Source organism: Mauremys reevesii, linkage group 23, assembly GCF_016161935.1.
Source record: "Mauremys reevesii isolate NIE-2019 linkage group 23, ASM1616193v1, whole genome shotgun sequence".
Classification (NCBI taxonomy): Eukaryota; Metazoa; Chordata; order Testudines; family Geoemydidae; genus Mauremys; species Mauremys reevesii.
This window is the reverse complement of record NC_052645.1, coordinates 21,415,142-21,440,235: the sequence shown is the minus strand read 5'-3', so window position 1 is coordinate 21,440,235 and position 25,094 is coordinate 21,415,142. Positions and strand designations below refer to the sequence as shown.

At 45.6% G+C, this 25,094-nt stretch overlaps 1 long non-coding RNA gene across 1 annotated transcript in view; it reads right to left on the bottom strand.

The window, feature by feature from the left end:
• The window catches only part of LOC120389304, a 45,893-nt gene extending 21,048 nt beyond the window's left edge, over window positions 1-24,845 (bottom strand). Inside the window, exon 1 of the long non-coding RNA XR_005590861.1 lies at window positions 24,700-24,845. This is a non-coding gene — a long non-coding RNA (uncharacterized LOC120389304). The remainder of the gene's footprint in view (window positions 1-24,699) is intronic.
• Window positions 24,846-25,094: the final 249 nt, after the last annotated feature.

The window sequence follows — 25,094 nt, the reverse complement described above, 5'->3', positions numbered from 1 at the left end:
TCTGATTTTCCCCTCCCCTAATGGTATATACTGCCTTCAGTGACTCTAATATCTCCTTAGGGCTGTGACCCTCATAACTTTGGAAACCAACCAACCAACTAAAGATGACCTTGCTCAGTGGGTGGGTTTTTGCTGAGCTCTCCCGGCTTCAGAGCTGTATCTGTGTTGATGTATAAACCTGGGTCCCTGCCCAGATACAACCTGGGATAATAATTACTTTGTGAGTTACAAGACAGCAAAATTGCTTCAACCTGAGGTTGTCACTGGGCAGAATGAAGTATGGTGGCCCCGCAAATTAATCCATGGTGGCAAACTCTTAAGAGGGCTCCATAATGGGTTAGGTTCTGACAGCTTATTAACTAATGTTTATGAGAAGTCCTGCCATAGGCAAAGGGTTTTCCTTTTATTAACTGCAGAAAATAAACATAAGGAGCTTTCCCCTGTTCTTTGTAACTACTTCTGCAAAAAGCCATTTGAGATACAGATCTCTGGAACACAATTAATCCCCATAAACCTCATAGGCAAACAAATTCTAGTATCATAATTTTAAAAAGGGATCCTGTTTTGCTATTCTCTCTTTGTTTTGGCTCCCACAGTACTTTCAAGTTATGATGCTGAATCTATATATACAAAAAGACTTTGCTCTCGAGCTGTTGTTGATATTTCAGTGAGAATTCACAGTGCCTGGTTTAATGCACTTTGAGTCGCAGCCCTGATCTCCGCTCCTCCTCCTCCCATTCTTTGCAACAGCATTCTGGGCTGGCAGTGCCGAGCTTGGGCTGGGAGGCCATTCAAACTGCAAAGCACCAGGCAATGTGCCCACAGTTCTGCCGCAGCTTGAAACACAAAGCCTCCATCGTGGGTCAGCTCGAGCCGAGCCGTGCAGTGTCCATTGTGCAGGCTCTCCGGAGTCTGGAAATGAGATAAACTGCTCCATTTAAAATGGGGGAGGGGGAATCAGACGTGCCAACTATTTCTGAATGAACCATGCTGACCTTAAGTGGAGTGAAGTCAGGAAAATCCACCTGGGAAGGAGAGCCTGCTCTCAAAGAAAGGGAGAAGAGGCTTATTGCCCTAAGAACTGCAAGTGAAGGGGTCACTGCCGCATGGGGAGGCACAGTTTCAATTGACCCACAGCTGCATTCTCAGGGGAATAAACTATTCATCAAAAAAAACCAACAACCAGTTTTACTCCTAGCCCACTGAGGCTGATGCTTGACTTGTGAAGGGTAGGGGTGGCTCTCCCAGATTCTCCCTCTGTATAAAAGAAGAAACATCTTGTGAGAAAGTGGGTGATGCCATGACTTCTATCAGCTGCACTTCAAGCAATTCATAAACCAACACTTCGCTCTTATACAGGGCTTTTCATCAATGGATCTCAAAACACTTTACAAAAGAAGTCAGTGGAATTATGCTCACTTTACAGATGGGGAAACCGAGGCACAGAGCGATATGACCTGCCCAGGATCACATAGCGGATCAGAGGTAGAACCAGGAACAAAGGCTAGGTCTCCTGAGTCCCAATCCAGTGCTCTATCCATTAGGCAGCACTGCCTGGCAGAGGAGCCCACTGCCCAAGCGCTAGGGCGAGCCTTGGATTTATAGCATAACGCTCCAGAGAGAGAAAAGGGCTATGAAATAGGCCATTTTTATTGGAATGACACATTTTAGACTTCCTGCAACCACACAAGAGGATGTTTCAACCAAAGGGCATTGTGTTTAAACCCAAACATCCTGCCATTAAAGACACTAGGCAACAGGTAAAGTTACCCATTGTCTGAGTTCTGTTATTTGAGTCTCAGTCCATCTTTCACTTGGCGTCTCCTGTTTCTAAATCAATGCAACCTTTACATGACAATGTAACAGAGCTGATAATGGCTGGCTCAGCTGGCTTCTTTGTATTGCTTCTCTGAGCATGAAAGCATAATACCTTGCTAGATTTCTGGTGTTTATAAAGTGCAGTCAATGCATTTGTCATAGAAATATCTCCTGTTTAAAGCCACATTCCAGATTTTGCCTTGACACACTTTGGAAAGAATCACACTGGTTTTTTCCATTTATATCTAAAGCAATCAGATTATTGGCTTGTTTACTGACGGAATCATGGCTGGTCTCCATAGGATTTAGTTGAGGATGATCCTGCTTTGAGCAGGGGGTTGGACTAGATGACTTCCTGAGGTCTCTTCCAACCCTAATCTTCTATGATTCTATGAATACTGGTGGAAATAATTAACCACAGACCTCGCTGCTCTCTCCAGAACAGGCTCATTCCAAGAACCTTTTCCTCTTGGACAGCCTCATTCACCTCAACCATCCTCAGGGATGCCTGGTTTGGAAAGTAGACTTCCAAGAGCATCCCTTTCCCAGAGCAAATGTGGGGTGCAGTTTGGGGTTGTACAGAGTGGAAGAAACTAGCTGTGCATTGATTCACTCCACAGCTGTCACTTTTGACAGGGATGACTGGCCTCTGACAGGCTTTCCCCAGTCATCTGCATATTGAGGCTGATGGCCACCAGGTAGGCCATGTCAGGAGAGCTCGGCGTGCACCATCAGTGACGCTAACCCAGGAGCTATGTCTACACTGCGTGCTGGGGTTGATTCCCAGCTCATGTTCACACACTAGTGCTAGCTTGAGGAGAGCAAGTGAGAGTATAAACAGTAGTGTAGCTGTGGTAACCTGGCTTAGCCGGGGGGTCCAGGCGAGTTTGTACTTTACACAGCTATGCTGTGCAGGGAGGGGCTCAGAGAGAAGGGCCAGGATCGACGTAGCAACCAGTGCTTGTTCCGACCTCTGGGTAGTGAATTCAAAATGTGTTGTTCCACAGCCCTCAGCCTGGAGGATACGTCCGAGTGCTGCGTAGCATGTCACACATGTGGTGAGGCACGTAGCAAGTGCCTGGGCGTGCCTACCACAACGGGGGCCTGGTCCGTGACAGGCTCGGAGGTGCTACAGTAACACAAATGATAAACACACACACACATACACACACACACACACAATGGGAAGGAGGGAGAAGTTCACACCCCGGAGGTTACAACGAGAAGTTACTCCAAGCAGTGGCCCTACCCAGCGAGGCTGAGGCACTGCAGTGGGATCTGCGGGCTTGTGTCGAGTTCCACGGGGACTCCGTGTGGGCACAAGGCCCACCTAGATCTGAGGGCATTATCCAGGCCCCAGTGAGGATCACAGCCTGGCATTGTTAGGATCCTTGGGCTCCTTTGAAATTCCCAACCATTGATCCTCAAGGCGCCGTTCACATGAGCAAAGTTAACCATGCATGAGTCTTCGCAGGGCCAGGGACAGTTTGCAGTTTTAAAAGTCACTGTGGCTTTTATAGAGAAACAACGTCATTTCCCTACAAGCTATTTTAATTCCCAGCAGCTGTCTTTTAAAAACATCCTTCCCATGAAGGGTTTGTTGTGATGGCTCGTTATTGACTGAGACAAAAAACGTGATTAACTTGCTGAGAAATGCATTTGGCCCCATGTTGGCAGGCTCAGCAGGGTCCAAGCCATGGAGATGCAGCTCCCCATTTCCTCGAAGAGGCAAATTCTTCTAGGTCAGGGTGAAGGCTCTCAGAAGGGCCCCTGCTCCGTGGGGTGGGTAATTAGAGGGAGCCAGTGTCTAGGACAGGCAATTCGACACCCCTCACCAGCACAAAATGCAGTTTAAAAAGAACTAAAAACATAGCGGGAAACATTGGAGCAGCACAGATGTAAGCCTGGTCCATGCAGTCTGAGCATGCCTGGCTTATAGTGTTTGTGAGGCCTGGCCCGGAGGGTCCATGCGGCCCCAGGCCAGTCGGCACAGACCTGGATTATAGTATCCTTCTGCCTTAGCAAGAACATTTCTCCTTTGTAACGAAACTTAGTGGAACCTCTCCAGCGCTGAAGCTCTTTTCATCAATTAGCTAAACCCATTTGGCTTTTTCTCTAGGTTGCATTGATTATGAACATCTTGTGCCCTAGAGATAAAAACCACCTCCCCCATTCTTTTCCCCTGCGCTTCCTCCATATTGGCTCGTACTGTGACTAGACTATTGATGAATGGCCTGGTGGGAAATCAATAAAAGCACTGACATGTCATGGCCCCAAGATTAATGAAACTGACTTGGGCCAGAGAACTTTCTTTCGGCTGCAAAGCCAGCCCACAGGGCTTGTCAGCTCGGCTTTCAGTGACCGCAGCTGCAGACTGGACTCGCACACCATCCTTCAGAGTGAAGTTTGTTATTTCCCAGAATTCCGGATCCACAGCTGGCCAGTAGAGCCAGCCCACCCCGGGTCTAAATCTGAGACGACTGTAAGTATTGGGAAAAGTAGTTTTCTTCCTAAGTACAGGTAGGAGCAGAACCCAAAGTGGGTTAAACGTTAAGCCCCAAAACACACTTGTCATTGATTGTTCTAACAGGGCAGCAGTTCTATTTTTTAATCATAGTTAATTGCTCGGGGAGGGAGCGACTTGCTTTTATATTAACTCATCACATCAGTCTCAGATGTTGCCCCAGTAATTGAGATCTTCTACAGCTCAGAGAGAGTCTCTCTCCCCCGGGATGATACTACTGCAACTGAGGCCAGAATGCTAGAATGCTCTTCCTTTCCTTGGTCCATCAGAGCCTGGATATGCCAACTTTCAGCAGCATGATACTTTCATAGTTTGCATGCACCTCACTCAACGAATCGCCTTTTCTCCTGTCTCCAACTGGCCAACAATCTCAGCCTTCATCACCCACTTAGTCTATTTTCAGACAAGCCCCTCATGCTTTCTCCCATGCTGCCCTCACACTTGGGAGGAACGTCACAAACACCCACGAAGCCACCTCGTTATCTTCCCGCAACTTCATCTTGAATGCCCAGCTTTGCAATGATGCCAGCACAATATCTGACAATGGCTAGTCCGCTAGTGGATCAAAGCTGGTGTGCTGAGAATACAGCCTGTCGTGTCCCTTGTGCTGGCCACCTCTCTGTATCTACCTCTTGTCCTATATTTAGGCTTTGTCCTCGCGTTTATTTACAGCCAGGTAAATGAACACATGATAATTATCACACTGCAAAATCCTGAGTGGAGACAAATGGAGGGTTTACCGCGAGATGAAGTCAGCACTATTTGCCCACCCAGTGATGATCTCTCCTACTTTCCCTGGTGATAAAACTAAAGTGCCTGGTCTCCACTGTTTTTACAGCAGGAGAACTAGCATGTGTTCATTATCCACAGGTAAAAAACCGTCTCCTTTGGTGCGCGATGACATAGCCTTAGATTGCAAGCCCCGTGGAAAGGGGACCATTCTTTTGTTCTGTGCAGTGCCCAGCACGATGGGGTTCTGGCCCATCATGAGGCCTCCTAAGAGCTGCCACAATGCAAATAATAATCAAGTCATGCTGGGCCAGCTGCCACAGGGGCCGTGTTCCTTTGCACAGGGGTCAGAGAAGTCGTCTTGAGACAATCTGTTGTGGAAAACCAAGAGATGGTCCCTGAAAGATTTAGGGAAAATAAAACAGGCCTCTGTGTAAGTGGTTGTGTCCAGAAGAATCAATTGCATGTGTGAAAAGGCAGCAATATGTATTCCAAAATATATGAGTTACCAGAAGCAAACAGGAATCCAACAGAGAAGTGGTTTGATAGCCAATTCAAGGCTAAACAGTGGCATCATCCAATCACTAACCACCAGGAAACGTGCCTGGAAAGTTTGAGACTCCAAGACCATCCTACCTTTGTGGCTTTGAAAGAAAGGCAGGGGAAGCAATCTGCATTTTGAACAGCCTACAGAAGAGAAGCCCAGCTTGAGACAAGCCAGATAATCAAGATGAAACTTCCACTGTGGATGTTTGGCTGCTAATCTGAAGAAGAAAGAATGTTTATTCCCTGGCCTCTCCCCTGAAATGGTTGGAGGCATTCCAAAGATGCAAGCTGGACCTGAAACAAAGCCAGAATAGAGTGAGTAAATTAGTAGGGTGGATTTCCTTTTAAAAAAATCTGTGCTGTTATGATTCTGGCTGGCAGAGGATAATGCTGTAGCTGAAAGTCCTGCAAGAGTCAGTGGCTCAAAGCTAGCATAAGAATAACTCTAAGAACCTTCCTCTTCTAGAAGGTGGCTCAAAGCTTGCAAGGTGAGACGGCTGCGTTCCTTTTCCTTGACCTCTAGCATGCAGTGATTACAGGTAATTCTAAGCATAAATAAATTACCTCCTGATGGAATGTCTTGAAAAGGTGACCAAGGTTCATCATGGGGAATCAACTCCAATATAATCATAGGGTGCAGGCGCTACCTAGTGCTTGAAAGGCCCAGATTATTAGGGGACTGGTATTCTGGAGACCTCATAATGTGAATCTCTGACTGAGATTCAAAAAGCAGGAGGGCGGTGGGCTGGGGGTGGGAGGGGAGCATGGTTTTGACTGGGATATGGCCCAAGGCTGCAACTCAGGAAATCCTGGCTCTGCCACTGATCTACTATGTGGCCTTGGGTAAGGACAAGTCCTGTGCCTCTGTTTCCCTTCCCAGCCTTGTCTGTTTAGCCTGTAAGCTCTCCAGGGCAGGGACTGGCACTGACAATGAGATTGCCGAGTGCCTAGCTCCATGGAACCCTGAAGCTGGCTGAGGCCTGTGAGTGCTTCATAAAAATAATAATGAGAGAGAGAGAGAAAGTCAGAGGGAAGTGTGCTTAGAATTCTCTTCTGGAGTCCAGGTCCTCATCTACAATGGGTATTTTAGCTGCCAGCGAAGCCCTAGGATGGACATGGTTTAAACTGGTGAGGTGCAGCTTGTGCTCATGTCTAGTGTCTCCACTTCTTTGTGACGTGGCCATCTGGTTGTTCTGTAGGCTTGAGCCGGAAGCATCTCAAGGGCATGCACGGATTGTGCCCCTGGCTCAGTGAGTGGAGACAAGAACATCTGCAGAATGAAGATGACGTCGTGGAGTATCACTGTTTGTTTTCCAAGTCGGGCGCTGAGAAGGAAATGGGTTGTGCTGGTTTCTTGGTGCAGGTAACCAGAACACATTTACTTTCCTATCCCCTCGGGATCCGTTCTTTGCGTGGTTGGTACCGCTGGCATTATACATCCTTTAAGCTCTGAATTAAGGTGAGAGCAACCTGTGTTGATGCATCTAACAACAGCTTAGCTACCAATAGCAGCAGCTGAACACCAGCTTTGCCTGAGAGTTTCAAACCATTAAGCTCAATACACTTCCTCCCATTATCGGTTTAGCATTGTTGATTTGAAATGGTCCCCCCCCCCCCCCCGCCCAGCTGAGCTCCTTAATAATAGCCTTGTTTTCTTTGCTTCATCTGAGCTGCTTGTTAACCCTTAAATATTTAACCCTTCCTGTCGTGATTTCAACAGAAAAATAGGTGAACTGAAAATATTTGCCCTTTTGGCTCCATAGCCACTCCTCATTCTCTACCAATGTTACCCACTAGCACGTTCCAGGATACGGCTAATTCCTGGGTTCAATTCCTGCTTCCATGAAGAAATTACTGGTGTTGGCAACTCATAATTTTTATTTCAATATTCCCAATGTTTGGTGTTTTTCTTAAAGGCTCAGCTGCTGAAGGTTTGGGATTAGGAGAGAATCTCAGAATTTGCTTTAAAAAAGAAAAAAAAGGAATATTTCTGGTTGGGGGGGGAAATCTTGAAAACATGACCCAAGTGCAAGCCAACGGCTCAGAAAACACAAGACAAAGAACCTGTTGAGACCCAAGCACTCAATGTTCTGAAAGAGGAAGTGATTTCAGGATCAGATCCTAAAGGAAATAAGTGCAGCCGAAGAGCTACCAAGCATCATTCTTTAGGGTTTATCTGCTCATTCATAGATTCCAACGCCAGAAGAGACCATTGTGATCACCTAGTTTGACCTCCTGTATAACACAGGCCAGAGAACTTTCCCTCGATTATCCTGAAACTATTTACCCCCAGGGCTGTCAGCAGCTGATGTTTGCACCGTATCAATGACTATCTTCAGCCACAGCCAAAGTGATAGGCCTCTGAATAGCTTCTCTCCCATCCCCACAAGCTCCAAATAACCACAAATCTTGGAATACGACTGACCAACTCACTTAGTTTTCTGTGGGCTTGCAGATGAGACTTGGACTGAGGAAGAATGTGTCACAGCAGTGTATGCAATAAGGAAGTGCGAGGCGATATGCAAGACCTTTTAAATCAAGGATCCCATAGTCATTTTTAGAAATAATGAAAGTTCTGTGAGATAATCTAGGTAGGTTTATACCCATTTCATAGATGGGTGCACAGAGCAGTTAAGTGACTTGTCAGCAACACAGAGTGGCAGATGCAGGAATAGATCTCTGGGAGTCCTGACTACCAGTCCTCTGCTCTGACTACTAGATCACATCACAGTAGCAAGTGTAGCCCATTACTATGCAGTGGCCCCAAGGCAGCAAATGGAGTTTATCTGCCCAAAATGTTACATTTCCCAGTTCAAAGAGGTCCCAACACTATAGTAAATACATTGAGTAACCCTCTTCCTGCCACACACACTTTACAAACTCCCCCAATACATATTTATACGATTTAGATTTTAAGTCTCCAAATAGGCTCCTGCATAAATTATACACATTTGGAAAATTGTGCAAACACATATTGCCATGGCTGGCTATGGCGGCTCCTTCCTCTGGTACAGTACAATAAATAATACATGTTTGCAAAATTACCTGAATATGTATTTCCCAATTTGCATGCGCCTCTGCAGTGCTGCTTCCATAAACACCGAGAAGAACTCAGTTCCCTGCTAGGGTTTTCATTGCTTATTAAAGAAAAAAGAATCAAAGCACAAAGCGTATGTCCATATAATAAGACTTTGACTTTAACTCCTCCCGACCCCAAAGCAAAGAGAGTCTATATCAAGCTGAAATACAGTCACCCCAGGCTCAAGAGAGTGAGCTAAGGATTGCAGGGGTCCTTGGACCATGTGTGATCTTGGTAAGAGTGGTGCTCCTTTAATCTGGGCACTGGAAGCTCACATTTAGCCTTGCTTTACTCATTACTGAATTCAGTGGGATTGCACAGGACCTCAGTCAGGGCAGAGCCTGGCTCTGGTTTTCTGGACACCGGTAAAAGTCAGTGTCCACGAGCAGAATGAGGGTCTGCAGGGTCTGTGCAATTGCTTAGCCCAGACAGTCTCCCTGGCACACCTCCACATTGATTCCCACCAACACTGCTGAATTCTTTCTTCTGATAGACTACATACCTCTGCCTCTTCCTTCTACCCAAAGAGAGCTTGGAGAATTTCCCTGCTTCAGGTGTTTGTGATCTCACACGCTGGTGCCAAGCAGGGGCGGCTCTAGCCATTTCGCCGCCCCAAGCACGGTGCCGGTCGCCGGTCCCACGGCTCCAGTGGACCTCCCGCAGACGTGCCTGCGGAGGGTCCGCTGGTCCCACGGCTCCGGTGGACCTCTGAAGCCACGGGACCAGCTGACCCTCCGCAGGCACGCCTGCGAGAGGTCCACCGGAGCTGCCTGCTGCCCTCCCGGCGACCGGCAGAGCACCCCCCGCGGCATGCCGCCCCGAGCACGCGCTTGGCGTGTTGGGGCCTGGAGCCGCCCCTGTTGCCAAGGAAACACCACATCCAGAGACTAGAGTTTTGGCAAGTAAAAGAAGAGGGGGCTGGTTTCGGTTTGGTGCGTGGTTGTGTTGTTTTGTTTGTTTGGATCTTACGTGCAAAGACATATTTGCACTTTTTAACCCTTCCTTTGCATTGTTCTGTGTAGGGCACAGCTTTCCACCCAGTGGTTGTCAATGGGCAGAATAATTTACCGCTCACACCCTGTCCTGTGTCTCTTATTGCGGGTAATTGGAAGATGGCTATTAAGGGCCAGAGGAGACGGAACTATTCTGACAGACAGCTCACCTGCTCAAAGCTAAGCACGTGCTTTAGGGCATTGCTGCACTGCGACCATGAAAGGCCTGGCTGTGGTGAACGTCACCCTTAATGAGTCAGGATCTGACATGCTTTTAATTTTTCTTATCAACAAAAAACCAACAACTTTGTTTGATCCCTTCAAATGGCTATGACAGGTCGTTTGAGCTGTACGGAGCAACAAAATGCTGATATGATACATTTCAAGGGCCAGCTTCTGCTTTCAGGGACCAGCTTATGAAATCTATAACGTGTATGGGAACAGAGTGTATAGTTAGAAGGAAACGCTTTTGATCAACTATTGAGTGGCAAGTGATAGTGCCTATTAACGATGTATCAATGAGGCTATGTCTAGAGACTGGGGAAGAAGCTTGGCAAGATACTTTGAAAGTCTCCAGGAATGAGCTCGGTCCTTGATGAAGTCATTTGAAGAAGCCTCTTCTACAGAAATAAAGGGGTGAACACATGAACAAGAGGAAGCTGAATTCTGGTACCATTTCATGTGTAGACAAGCCTTAAATTTGTGAATTTAAAGTAGATTTGTAGCACCCTGTTAAATCCCTGTGTGGACGTTCTTCTTCAGAAGTCAGGTGGCCTTAATTCAGTTTACCTTAATTCAGTTTGGAAGTGAATTAAGCTAAACTGAATAAAGGCCATGTTAATTCTGAATAGAAACATCCACCCAGGAGCTTAATGCAGTTTAACCAACCCACTTAAATTCACACATTTAGTGGATTCGGAGTAATTTTTTTCAGAGTATCCCTGTGTAATCAAGCCCCTAGTATCCACCATTAGTAGAGCAGGACCCCATTGCATTGGGAAGGAAGTGTACAAAAGCATGGAAGTAAACAGTGTCTGCCCTGAAGAACTTGCATTGACACAAGACAGACAAAGGAAAGGTTATTATCCTCATTTTACAGACGGGCGAAGTGGGGCTCAGAGAGATTAAGTGATACAGCAGGTCAGTGACGGAACCAGGAATTTAAGCTTCCATAGGAGGAGAAATTAGAGAGACTGGGACTGTTCATCTTAAAAGAGATAATTAAGGGGGATGTGCTAGAGGTCTATACACTCATGACTGGTGAGCAGAAAGTGAATAAAGAAGGGTTATTTACCTCTTCACATAACACAGAAACCAGGGGTCACCCGAAGATAGTAATAAGCAGCAGGTCTAAAAGAAACAAAAGGAAGAACTTCATACAAAGCACAATCAACCAGTGGAACTCATTGCCAGGGGATGTTGTGAAGGTCAAAAACATAACTGAGTTAAAAAAAGAAGTAGGTAAGTTCTTGGGGGATAGGTTCATCCGTGACTATGAGCCAAGATGATCAGGGATGCAAACCCATGCTCCGGGTGTCCTAAGCCTCTGACTGCCAGATGGTGGGACTGGATGACAGATGTTCCTTTCTTCTGTAGCATCTGGCACTGCCCACTGTCAGAAGACAACCTACTGGGCTAGATGGACCATTGGTCTGACTGATTATGGCTGTTCATATGTTGAATGTAGCTCTCCTGAGTCCTAAGCCCACGCCTTCATCACAAGACAATCTTTCATTCCGGAGAGTGAAATGGGTTAGTGAGTGCCAGGGCCCACTCTGCACCCTAACTGAAGAGAATGGGCCATATCCTCCAGGACAGGACCCCATTTCACACTACATCAGTGCAGTAGAGTCTGCCCATAAAGCCACTTATGCCGCTCAGGGACGAGCCATCCCCTCTCCCCCACCCAGTGTCGGAATGTTCCCCCAGCAGCCACAGGAGCTTGTATGCAGCATCGGACCACCCTGCCGCAGCCAGAGCAGGCAAATGGAGCGGGGAGGGGGGGGAAAGGGGGGAAGGAAATGTGGTTGTGAGGCCAATCTGCTGCACTGATCCTGGACTGCATCTCGTGGCTCTTACAGCCCCCCGGCAGTTAGCAGCACAGCCTTGGAACTGCACTAACATGTCACAGGGGCAACGGGGACCAGAGCTGTGCACCATCATACAGTATCCCCACACTGCCGTTTGGCAGCCAGTGAGGGTCTGGGCTCCCACACTCTGTCTGTCAGAATAGTTCCGTCTCCTCTGGCCCTTAATAGCCATCTTCCAATTACCCGCAATAAGAGACACAGGACAGGGTGTGAGCGGTAAATTATTCTGCCCATTTAGAATTCTTGATGAATGCCACATTATTTTAACAACATTAATTATTCATTGATCGATTAAGCATGTGCATAACTGAGGAGAAGTCTCTCCAGCTGGGAGGGAGCTGGAGAGGTTTAGAGTGTTTATTTATGGATTTCCATTCTGTCCCGTTCCAGGGTGCAATCCAGACCAGTGAGGGGTTGTGTTACCGCCTGCCCTGCCCTGCACCCAAGGGTGCCTCACAATGTTTTGTTGTTGTAGCTGCTTTCCTGGGGTGCTCACAGGCAGGTCACACCCTGAGTGTCTATGGAAAGCCACGGCTCTGGTCCAGCAACATTGATCCCAGCAGCCTGTCAGCAACATGCCAGCCACACTCTGGCTTCCAGCAGCTTTGATAACCGCTTGCAGGGTCACCCCAGCACACTCCCTGTCCCAGATTTCCCCCAAAACATGTGTTCTGCACCATCAAGCCCTCTCCTGGACAGTTCAGATATTAAAGGCCCTTTGCTCCTGTAAGGGGCCAATAGCCAATACTTTGGTACTTTATCTGGAGTTACCAAATGATTTAGTTTGAACACAACACTGGACTTGTTTTAATTAAAAAAAAATCAAACCAGTTTAATTAACTACAAAGAGAGAGATACAAGTTCAAGGCATTAAAGTTAGAAATGGTTACAAGAGACAAAGAGAAAACGCTTTCTCATAGCTAACCTTTACCACCTGGTCCCAGCAACAGGGCTGACCAAATCCTCAGGTCAGAACCCCTCCCAGCGTCCAAAGGCTGGTTCCTTTGCTTTCTTAGGCAAGTGAGAAAGGGAAATACTCAGGGCGTTTTTGCCCCCGACTTTTAGAGTCGAGTCCCCCTTGAAATGAATTTCCTTGAGGGTTACCTCTAGGTAAAGCGCCCTCCCACTGTGAGGACAGAGACATGGAGTCTTCTGGTGACAGAGGTTCCAGGTTGTTTGCTAAAATGCAGATCGATCTGTTCCTGCCCCCCTCCCCATTGCCAAAGAACAGCCACTGGACTGGCAATTGCCAATATCACACTTGGCTGGAGGGGTCAGCTTGTCCTTTCACTTTGAGAAACAGGTTTGGCCCCTTCCCAGGCTGGTCTGGTAATTTCAGCTGACAATGTGTCCGTACCCCTTAATGCGCATTTCATACAAACATGGCACAGGAATCCTGATGACCAGCGTGTTAGTTTACAAATGATACCTCCCGAGGCAGATTTTATATAAGGATTATGATGACCGTGAGTAGGGTGTGAATACCGGGGTGCATTCCGTTTCATGTGCCCTGGCTTCACATCCTCTCACCTTCCCCAACTGCTACAAATAAAGAGATGCTGATCAATAACTTCAAAGAGATGCTGATTCTCCTCTGTCTTCCCCATCCCTTGACATTAGACTGGACTAGATCATGGAACTTTCCCCAAAACCATTTCCATTGGGACGGGCAAAAAAAATCATGGAACTTTGTTCTTCTCTTGCAGTTTTCATCCGCGGCCATCGGCAGGGCGCCCCCCTGGTCCAGGGTTGGTTGTGCCCCTGTCACTGGTCCAGGAATGGTTGCAAATCTGGAGGGATGGGGTTTGTGGTTGAAAACGCTCACGATCTGCTTCCTCCTGGCTAATGTGCCAAATTGACCTATCGGATGAGTGAGGCGCGCGCTTTCACTCGTTTGTGTGTGTGTGACGTTATTGATATAAACTGGGACCATATAGAACATGGTTTGCAACCAAGGTCGTGTAGTGGCACCAAATTTTAGGTAAAGGGGGTCATATAAGGTGGCTAAGACCAGGTTATGGGTTGGTGGTTATGATTATGCTGTCTATATGTATGTATCATTTTGTAGTTGAAGTTGTAAGTATTGGCTCTGTACTGTCTGTATTTTGTATTTGTGCTCTGCTTCTGGGTGACAGGGGCGTTCTCCATACCCCCAAACCTTACCTCCCTTTTCACGTATTCACACACAAAACAGTGAAAGAGCGCACCTCAATCATCCAATAGGTCAATTTGGCACATTAGCCAGGAGGAAGCAGATCATGAGCGTTTTCGACCGCAAACCCCATCCCTCCAGATTTGCAACCATCCCTGGACCAGTGACAGGTGCACAACCATCCCTGGACCAAGTGACTTCAGCAGTGACAGGATTTTACTCACAGGACTTAATTATATGATTATGTACTTTGCTGAACAGGGATGGACTGATGAGAAAGGGACCAAGATTAGAAAACAGGAACTCCTGATCCTCATTATTCTGCTCATACCACTAAACCATACCACTTTGGATGAAATTCTCTCACAGCGGTATGCACACAGGAATGAGAATTATTACGAGCAGCACTATCATCGCAAACTCTTTCTCCTATTATAGTGTTTTGCCCTAGCAAGAACTAGACCAAAGTTGAAAAACATCTCCCATTACATACCCTGATTTTCACTTGGCCATAATTTTCTCAAAAATCCCCCAGTGGACTTAAACTTTCCATGATTGAGGTCTCCACGTCATTGTTTTGCTTTGGAAAGTTAGTGGAGAATCTGTTCAGCCATTTCTGGACAAGTGAAGCATGAAAATATATAACAAACATACATACAAAATACAGCATAGAAGTAGGTGGACTTTTAAATTCCATACCTTGCATATGACTAGATCAATAGGAAATGTATTTAATATATTTATATGGCACCTGCCGGGGGGGGGGGTTACTAAGAGAGGCCAGATACAAAATATTAAAACCAAAGACACAACAACCTGCCTAATACTCACTTTGCTTTTTTTAAGAAAAAGGAAAAATAAAGTTTTAAGTGATTAAGAATTATTTTTGTTGCATATGTAGTACAAGGGTCCTGATTCAGCAAAGCACGTGTTTAGTTTTAAGTATGTGCTTAATCCCCATTAATAGAATCATATTATACATCACAATTTATTAAATGCACACATCTTGGAATGTTATGTGAGTTTCTAATTCAAGACAATTTTATAATACACCAATCGGCAGGAGCAGAATTAAGCTTGCAAATTCAAGCTTAAAGCTGTATTTCCTGATTTAGTATACATTCCAAGTATATGAATTCATAATGAAGGTTTTTTGCATAAAATAATGTGATAGGTAAATACAGAAATAGATATTGTTGAAATTGTGAGATTACAGAGGTGTTTATTTTATCACTCAGAATTCCAAAAGTGAAGTTACAATTCCAACATCCTAGAAAATAGCTTTTCTAAATACATAGTCACCTCCCTTGTTCTGAAAAGAACAATGCTGTGCATTTAAAAACACATTGGCATTTCATTTTTAAAAAACCCCAAGATGCACACAGGTAGTAGTTCATTTTTAATGATGCCCTTTGGATCGTAGCTCTACCTTGTTACCATTTTGCACATTCCATTTCATCTATGAAAAGTAACGCTTCCAGCACAGCTCTCCAAGTTCCGCCACTTTTGACTGATAGCAGGAAATTGAACTGCACTAAGCACACATTAGAAAATCTGATAAATATTGCTTGGAAATATAATTGAGGTTTAACTGAAGCATGAGTTTTTCACTCCAAGGTAAAAATTTCTCCTGTTATTTATCAGGAACAGATTTACTGTTACAAACAAAGATGACAGTCAAGATAAATGTTGACCTAAGTTGTGATTTTTCTTGTAACCTGTAGCGCCTCCCTGTCTAAAAGTATTTATGTCACTAATGTGCATGTCTGTAGATAGAGCTGAGTGAACCCTCTGAACTTAATGTCTAATTGATTAGATATTTGCCCCACATTTTCAGGTTTAGAAGTGAACTAAAAGATGGATATTTAATCATTTTGCTTGATTTGAAATTATTGGAGGAATATTTTCATCTAAGCTCATGAACAACCCATAGGCTACCAGGTTCAGTTATGGGTACATCTACACGGCAGACATAGGGTGTGATTGCCGCTGAGGTAGACATACCTGACCTAACTTTAATCTAGCTAGCTCAGGTAGCAGTTACTCCATGGCAGCATGGATTCCAGAGGGCTGGCCACAAAAGTCATTACCAAGGTTTTGGGCAGGTGTGTAGAACCAGCGCTGAATTGTGTGCTGCTGTGCCTTAACTGCTCCAGCACTGAGCTAGCCACATTAACGTTCGCTCGAATACCTAGATACCAGGCAAGCTTGAGAATGGCAAATTTATTGCCTGTAGGCTACCAAAAAACCCAACAGCAGGTCACATCCTATCATTGCTAACTTGCAGCTGATTTGGAATTGGTGACGTGGTGAAGAGCAGCTATGCATTCTATTACCACACGCTGAAGGTGTCCATTTCCCTTTTCCCTTTAAGATCTGGCACAATTTCCTCTAAGCTCTCTTGGAAAGAGTGTCCCATCCAGCCCTGGAAGTTTCTACACCAGTATGCTTCATACACCAGTCTCAAGATCTCAGAACCTAGTATCACAAGGGAGATCCAGGGACTGACTTCCCATTGTCCTGCACCCTGTGTCATAATTTACATCAGAGCAGAGTGGATGTAAAATGCCACCAGAATCAAATGGCAGTTGGCATCTACTTTCTCCCCGGCATAGATAACTACACACAATGCAGAGCAATGGAGAATTAGCTCACTTGCCTAGGTTCCTAGAGCTAACCATACTACCGTGCAAATGGGTATGTTCTTATAGGCAGCCATATCCTTTGTCCTTAGATATGATGAGGAATGACTGATCATGGGGTCAGGGTAAGCCAGGCAAGAACAGGCGTACTTGCTGCTGAATGTATTGCTTGTCTGAGTGACCAGTGTTATGCAGTGAGCTTTACACAGTCAGACACTCAAAAGCAACAGTGAGAATGGGTGCCACGTGAACTCTTATTTCTAATGCAATAGCAACCAGCAGCCCCACTCCTGGACCGGGACCCCATTGTGCTAGGCGCTGTACAAAAAACAGAACAAAAAGAGAGTCTCTGTCCAAAGAGTTACATTCTAAGTCATTATCTGTACCTATACCGCTAGCTAGATAATGCATCTAACTAACAGTTCTACTTGAATAACTTTAAAGTGATTGGTCGAATGTGCTTCTTTGCTTATTTCCCTGCCTTCTCTCTTTGTGAACCTTCCATTTTCATAGGTGTCATTCTGTGTGTGAAGCAACAAGTGATCACGCTTAGAAATTTGCAAACATGTTGCTCGACTCACACAACTTTGTGAACAAAGAACAGCTGCTATGAACTGTTGTTGTCTTAAATGAACAATACTACCTGGGAATTTTTAATGTGCACCAGGTCAGAGTAGGTTCTGGACTTGAATGCTGAAGTCTCAGCCCTCCTGCAGCACCTGTTCCATTAAACACCAGTTTTCAACTGTGCAAAAAAGCAGTATTTCTCCACCACACAGCAAATGCTAAATTCAAATCCAGACTCCATGCCTCATACATTTTCACCCTGGTTTCACTTCCTGTTCTTTTTTACAGCATTTTTAAAATGTAGGTTATCCTCTGCATTTTAACTAGACATGATTTTATCAAATGCCTGAATTTTACAGCAGCTAACGTGATCTCAAGGTAGATGAACTGATCTCAGCTGATATAATTGATGGCAGTTGTCTGCTTTGTCAGTAAATCAAGGGTTGACATTTCCCAGATTTGTAAAGGTATGATGTTACGGTAAAGAAAAGTGTTCACTTGGAAACCTATCAGGCAAGGTTAGATTAATAAGCAGTTTTAAAAAAATTGTCCCAACTTAATGGTTTTGGAACATCCAAACTCAATTCCACTTCACTGATATTTCTAAGGGTCTTTTTTAAAAGGAACTCCAGACGTGTGTATAAGACATTTTATGGAATATGCTATCCATGTGCTTCTTTGCTTTACAATAATTAACAACATTTACGTATATTTCCATGTCATTTTATGCCATAAATGTGCATAGATCCGGATTAAAGCTGTTCACATCAGAATGTGCTGCTCCCTGGATTCCCCCTTCCTACTGAGAGAGACAGAACATGACTCATTTTAAATTCCTTATGGGGCTTGTTCTCCATGGCACATTGTTTGGGCTGCTGCTGTTCATTAACATCCCATATTAGCATGGGTGGAATGTCAGGGCATATCTACTTGCTCCATTTAGTAACAGGCTGGTGCCCCCTCCACCTGCATGTAATGGAATGCATCATTCACTCTGATGGGCATTATAGGAAGTCCGCTGGTGGAACTTTTGTAATAAAAGTCAATTGTCTCTGCTTAGTAGAACTGCACGCTCAGTCCTCTCTATAAAGTCCGTCTTGACTGGTGCACCTCCAGAGTGTTTCATCACTCTAATTATTCCATCATCATGTATTAGTGGAAAGTAATAGCCTCAGTAAGTGAGACCCAACAGAGTCGGAAGTGCTGGGGAAAGGACCCAATTAATCCTGCACATTAACACTCTGTTCATGTCATTAAATACGCTAATTATTAATTATTTATACAGCGCTATAAATGTACATTTACAGAGAAATAAAAGATTATTGGCCAGATCTAGCAGGACTGACCATTGGGCACCAGGTGCAGCTAGGAAAGACACTGCAGAGGTTTCTGTTCTCGCACTCATGATCTAAGTCAGAAGAGAACTGCATGGCCATATCTCACACTACACCTATTACAACTCTACGGTAACTGCCCATATCCAGCTAAACGCTAAGCTTTCTAGACTCCTGTTCCGGAGCGCCGGCAGCCTTTTTGGTGCCCTAGGCGGTGGAAGGTCCTGCCCCCGAAATACCGACGATGACCGCGGCAGCCGAACATCCGGCCACCGCGGTTGCTGCCCCCCAAATGTTAGTGCCCTAGGCGACCGTCTAGGTCACCTAATGGGTTGCGCTGGCCCTGCTCCTGTCCACTCTGACCAAACCTTCTGCAAGTTCCTCACGCTGAGCCAAATGCAATGGAAAACTCTTCCCATGTACAGAGGAGCAACTATTTAAACCTACAGTGCTGCACATTGCACACACTGTTGAATGGATTTCACTGGTGGGGTGGACACATATTTGACAATACCTGGTTGAAGAAGGTGCGGTCCTCCTTTCTGTCACTATGAACTCATGCTGGCCCAGTCGGGAGAGCCCTTACTCCCACAGTGTGCAGGCCCTCGGAGCTAGTCCCATTGAAGTCAATGGAAGGACTTTTTTGAGTAACTGCTCATGAGTGGGGAGGGAGGGATCCATAACTTGTCCCTTTATGTTTAAATATTGGCTGACTGCTGCTTGTTCAGGGGTCACTCTATAGACACAAGCCAGGTACAACTGAGTAGCCCAGAGGAATCATATTGTGATTTAAGGGGTATGAATTATAATAACTTTTAAGATTCTAGTAAGACACTGATGGAAGCAATAAAGCACTAAATCTCTCCTACGCAAAGGACAGATTCGTTGCTGAATGCATCGTCCTATATTTTCCACATTATTAATTTTGCTATAAAGCCGCTTTAGCAATTGCATAGGAAGAGTGTTCGCTGCCATGTTCTACATCACAGGGGAGTTCAGTGAACCAGACCCCACTAATAGATGCCAGGGAGCTCCTCAGCCCAGCACACAGCTTAGCAGCACCTAGAAAAATCCTGCATCTTTGTCTTCAGTTCTGCCAGATTTTCTGCATCAATCATTTCCAGGCTTTTCTCTTTTGGTTTATTTAATGAAAAGACAAGTATTCTTCAGCTGATGCCCCTGCATAATCCAGGATCCTGCATACTACATGGAAAGGGAAAATCAAAGAGGGAGCGATTCTAGACATTCTTATACCATGTAACTCTCCTTACATTTCAGCCAAATCACTGGTTTGTTGATTCATTCTGCCTTTTTTTTTGAGCTATTCTTGCCACTTTAAAAGCACAGATGGGTCCTGAAATTAACACAAAAACCCTTCTTGTTCTGGCCTGAGAATAGCTATATGTTGTTTTTTCAAAATGTTGAAGTAATTTAGGGTCACGGTTAGCTAAACCATACTGGTTAGCAGCAGTTGGAGATGTCATGAATTTAAATGCAACATTTGGCAAACACACTAACCATCTGGCCCTGTAAAATGTACACAGGGCACCTCTCTGCTCCTCACCAGGGAAATGTTCATTGAATTACACTCTGATCACCATCAATAATTTGTTTTATAGAACTAGTCGTCACAAATCTGATTGAGTGGAGCTTTTTGCATTGGGAAGCTGACTTGCTGCCAGTTTTTCTGCAGACACTAAAATGACAATAAAAAGTTACCTCCCTACTTTAGACATCGTTTCTGCACCCTGGCTGAGATTGTCATGGAACTGAAGGATGTTGATCTCATGGGGGCATCACTTAAGCAATGAAGCCCTGGTGGGTCATCCACTGGGAATCAAGCTAGGCCTCTAACCATAAAGGCCAGATCTCAACCACTGGAAGAGTCAATTAGCTGAAAGCAGTTACAGGCTGGTAGTCCCTTATATGGTCTAACCACTAGAGAGGAACAAAATAATGCTTGGCCAGTGTTACATTATGAATCAGTCCATATTCCACCCGCTACAAACATTTATGACAATTCACCCTAGGGTGACCAGATGTCCCGATTTTATAGGGGCAGTCCCGATTTTGGGGTCTTTTTCTTATATAGGCAGGGCCGGTGCAAGGATGTTTTGTGCCTTAGGCGAAACTTCCACCTTGCGCCCTCCTCCGTCCCCAAGCCCCCGCCCTGAGGCTCCCCCGTCCCACGGCAGCTCCCCCCCTCCACCCTGAGGGGCCGCCGCCCCGCCAGGAGCATGGGGGCAGTAGGGGTGAATTATGACTCAGACAGATGTCTCCAAGTCACTCCATCTTCTGAGGCTACTCCTGGAGTGGTGCCGTGTTAGCCTCAGTCTTGAGCAAAGGGTGGAAGTTACATGGCCCCAGAGCAGGGGTGAACTACACTAGAGAAAATAACTTATATCTGGCCTACACCACGAGCAAATTCCTGTCGCTACCACCCTGGCTCTGATTCTGTGTTGGGGAATGGACCGGTGCAGCATGCAGAGGGACAATGAAGCTAGCAAGACCGCACTCACGACAGACGGATGAGTGTTCAGAGATTCCCTCTCACACCAGTCTCTTTAAAGTTAACAGGGAATACCAGTGCTCATGGCTTGGACTGGAACAGAGACCAACCAGTGTCAGCAACGTTAGCTTAATTAGCTAGCCATAAATAAACATCATTTACAAGACCTAAACATTTAAAACACCCTGTTAAGCATCTGAAACATAACTGCTTTAATTATAGAGTAGCTCAAGATTTAAATAACACTGCGATAAATGCTATAAAGCAGCTGTCTATGAATATTTTACAATGAGATTGCTCTCTGTTCCTCAGGTCCATGGGGACTATCAGGTTGGGAAGAGCACATTCATTTTTTAAAGTGACTGTTTTCCTTTCTCTGTCGTGTATGGTTACACTCCGCTATCATTGCTGGCTTGCTGTCAGTGAAGGGGTCATGGTGAACCCAGATGTTCGGGTTTCATCTGGGGCTATGGTTCATTCTGCATCTCAAATGAACTCTAGCTAAACAAGCTCTTCCAAGGCATAAGTGGGTATTGGAAGGTGCCCATGAAGGTCTCCCCCTGACTTCAGTGGGCTTTGAAGCAGACCCCATAGTCTGACTGCTGCTCCCCTAATCACTGGGCTGTTCACTCAGTCTGCCAGGATAGCTATTAAAAAAAAACCAAATACAAATTACCAATCATACCAGCAAACCAGCGAGAAACTCAGCTGGTTTGTAGGACCCTCGTCCAGAGAACCTGAGCACATGCCAGGTCTGCTCGCGTATTTAACAGTAAATGTGCTTCAGACCAGGACTCTGTTGGAGTCTAAATGCAGGACCCAGGATTGTTGCTTGTAATATGGATTCACACCCGCACTTGCTAGGACACCAACCCAAAACAATGCTGAGAAGCTCTAATGCAAAGAAGTGTCAGAGGGTCAAATTCCCTCTGTGAAGAGCACTAGAGATGCCACGTACACCCTGTTTTGAAGGGGCCATGTGCTGGCCTCTCTGCATGCTGGAGAACTTGACCCAAAGGTGGAAATACTGACGTTTCCAAGAGAGGCTGGTTTCATGGTATTCCAGGGGGCAGGATCTGCAACAGGGATTCTTATTTGCCTAAGGCTTCTTCATACAGCTCTAGCAGTGCAAAGGTGTAAACATCATTTATCTTCACTTTAAGATCCCTTTATACACTGCCAAAGTGGTGTCAAATAACCTTAGCGTAAACAAGAATAAGGCCCAGGACAGTGGTTCTCGGCCCGCGGGCTGCTTGCGGCGCTATCAGCACACAGCTGTGGCCCATATGACATCCTCAGGGCCATACAGATAGTACATATATATTGGGTGGATGCAGCCCACATAGCACAGAGAGCTGCATATGCAGCCCACAATGGCATGTAGGTTGAGACCCACTAGCCCAAGGTATCATAAAAGAGCCTAGAATTACAGAAATTAGAGACAGAAAAGACCCGTTAGGTCATTCAATCCATTCCCCCTGGATAACCTAAGAGATATTTTCCAGCACCTCTCATTTCTTTGGGACAAACCCTACATAGCACTTGAGAACTTGCAACTTTGACTGGCTTCAGCGGGATCTTGGGATCTCCCTGGCTTTCCCTTGTGATCCTGGGATTTGCCATTCACATAAAATGTCCAGCTTCTCCTAAGAGACAAGGTGGCCGAGGTAATATCTTTTATTGGACCAACTCTGCAACCAGCCTCTGATTACATGTATCATTATTTCCATGTATTGAGCAAAGAGTGTGAGAGATAGGTTTGGAGCAGCTTTGAATAGACATAGACATTTCTCAATGCTTATCCACCCTCCACTCCCCTCCTGCCACCCACTCTTTTTAAGTTCAACATTCACAGCCTGGCTTTTCCTAGGTTTGATTTCCTTAATGGCGAAAGGCAAAGAAAGCAAAAGCTGAGCACGGAATCCGTCAGAAATATGGGCCGATGTCCATCATCCTTGGTCCCCCAACACAGCCTGATGTCGCCCAGCACAGAAATCTGAACACATTCAGATCTTTTTAAATTAATTAGTTTTATAGCAGTTCCTGCAAAATCTGCCGGGTGGTTCCTCGTTTCCTCTTGTTGTCCCAGAATGCATTGCAATTAGCCATTAACCTTGCTGTAGAACTGAGCTGGCCCAAGCGAGTTCCAGGTTTTCAAAGTTTATTTAGAGGCCGATAGAGGCCCCAGTCAAGATCCCCATCGTGTTAGGTGCGGCACAGACAGAGATACGACAGCAGTCCCACGGACACAAGTCAGAGCATGAGTGAGGAAATGGGAGTTCTTTTAACCCAAGTTTACAAGTGGAGAATTACACCACAGAAACACGAAGGGACTTGGTCAAGGTCACACAGGGAGTCTACATCAGAGCCAGAAATTGAACCCAAATTTCCTGGATTCCAGTCCAGTTCCTTAGCCACAAGCCTGTCCTCTTCTCTTCTCACCAAACAAACAGCATGAAGTAAAACTTGTACCTCAAAGGTTTCAGTTTTGTCTGGAAAATCCACACTTCCTCTAGCTTGATTTAATATCATTAACGCTTAATGGAAAAGCATTTATGGGTTTTGTCTGACCATTAAAATTATAGTCATGGGTCTCCGTTCTTATGTGAAGTGAAAAAATATTCAAGTAAACAGGCAGCAACTGCATCAGTGAGAGCAAAAAGCAATGCAGTCAGTTTTACCTCCAGAAAAAGAACACGCTTCAGTCACTGAATCTGTTAAAAGCATCTGGAATGTATTGATTGCAAGCACTTAAGCAGCTACCTTCAGACTGTTATTTTCTGTCTCCCTGAACCTTTGCATTTCTTTAAACAAGATATTCTGCCTTCTCTATTATTTCCTATACAAAATAAATAGAAACTCGTGATTGGCATTTTTACAGACTCCAGCCTTCATTCCAGTTAAAATGACGGCAAGCTATTAGTGCAAGGAATTAAGTTACTATTGATTAGGAGAGGAGGAGAGAAACTTGGGCCTATATCAGGATTTATCCTTTGCTGACGGTAAACATTTGAAGCATGGGAGCCTGTCAGGCATGGATCACCTTTCACTTATTACCATGTATTGGTTAATTGTAATCAGAAAGGTGGATCAATAATGCAGAGGCTTTAGTGAAAGGTGCCTCTTCATACACCGTACTGACATGATGTTGCAATGTGCATTTTAGCTAAACATTTTGCTTCCTCTGTGCCCCAAGCTACATTATGGGCTGCAATTGTTTTTCAGCCTCCTGCTGAAATCTATTATTTGTTTGCAGCAGCATCTACATGTTCCAGGCCCTTTCCAGAAAGGACAACCCCCTACCCCAGAGAGAGCACAGCATGAGGATGGCCAGACAGACAAACAGATGGGCAGAAATCAGGGAGTGCAAACCACGAAGAGATTGCCCTGTAGGCAGCACAGTGGATGTGGGTTTTAAGCAGTGGAGAGGGTAGGGGCTTTGCAGATGCATTCAGGGAGGTCACACCGTGCATAGGGGTCCATGCGAAGGAAGGCTGGGAAATGACTCCTCTAAATGTTTCCTCAACACACCATGCATCACGGCAGGTCCCTTCTCCTGGCTCATATCTGGAAGGGTTACCAGCACCCCATGGAGACCGACCTGAGTGCAACATGAATATGTGGTGGCACCCAAACCAAGATGCAGGAAGTAAACCGAGTTTGGGGGCTCAGCACTTGTAAGCCATAGAAAATAACTTGGCATTTTTATTGTTTTACCTCATTACTTTGCTGCTCCTCTCCATCACTCCCACCTAGAGGTCAGCGCCAGAGTCCAAAATCACAAGACTGGAGTCGAGAGTCAGAACCCCAGGAGACAAACTGGAGCTCAGAACCACGAGTCGGGAACCAGAGTCAGGCCAGGTCAGGATACCAGGGGCTCAGAGGCAACAGATAAACTGGAAGTCAGATGCTGGGAAATCAAGCCCCAGGAGCAGCAAGCACAAGGAACACAGTCCATGGCAGGGCAGAACCTAGGTTCAAACAGCTTCCTAGGCCAGCTGCTAGCTTAAATAGGGGAAATGGGCCAATCAGCTGCCCTGGATCTCCACCAATCAGACCTCAGGGGCAGCGCATCATACTGGGACTGGGCTTTGCAGGTCCCAGGTAAACCC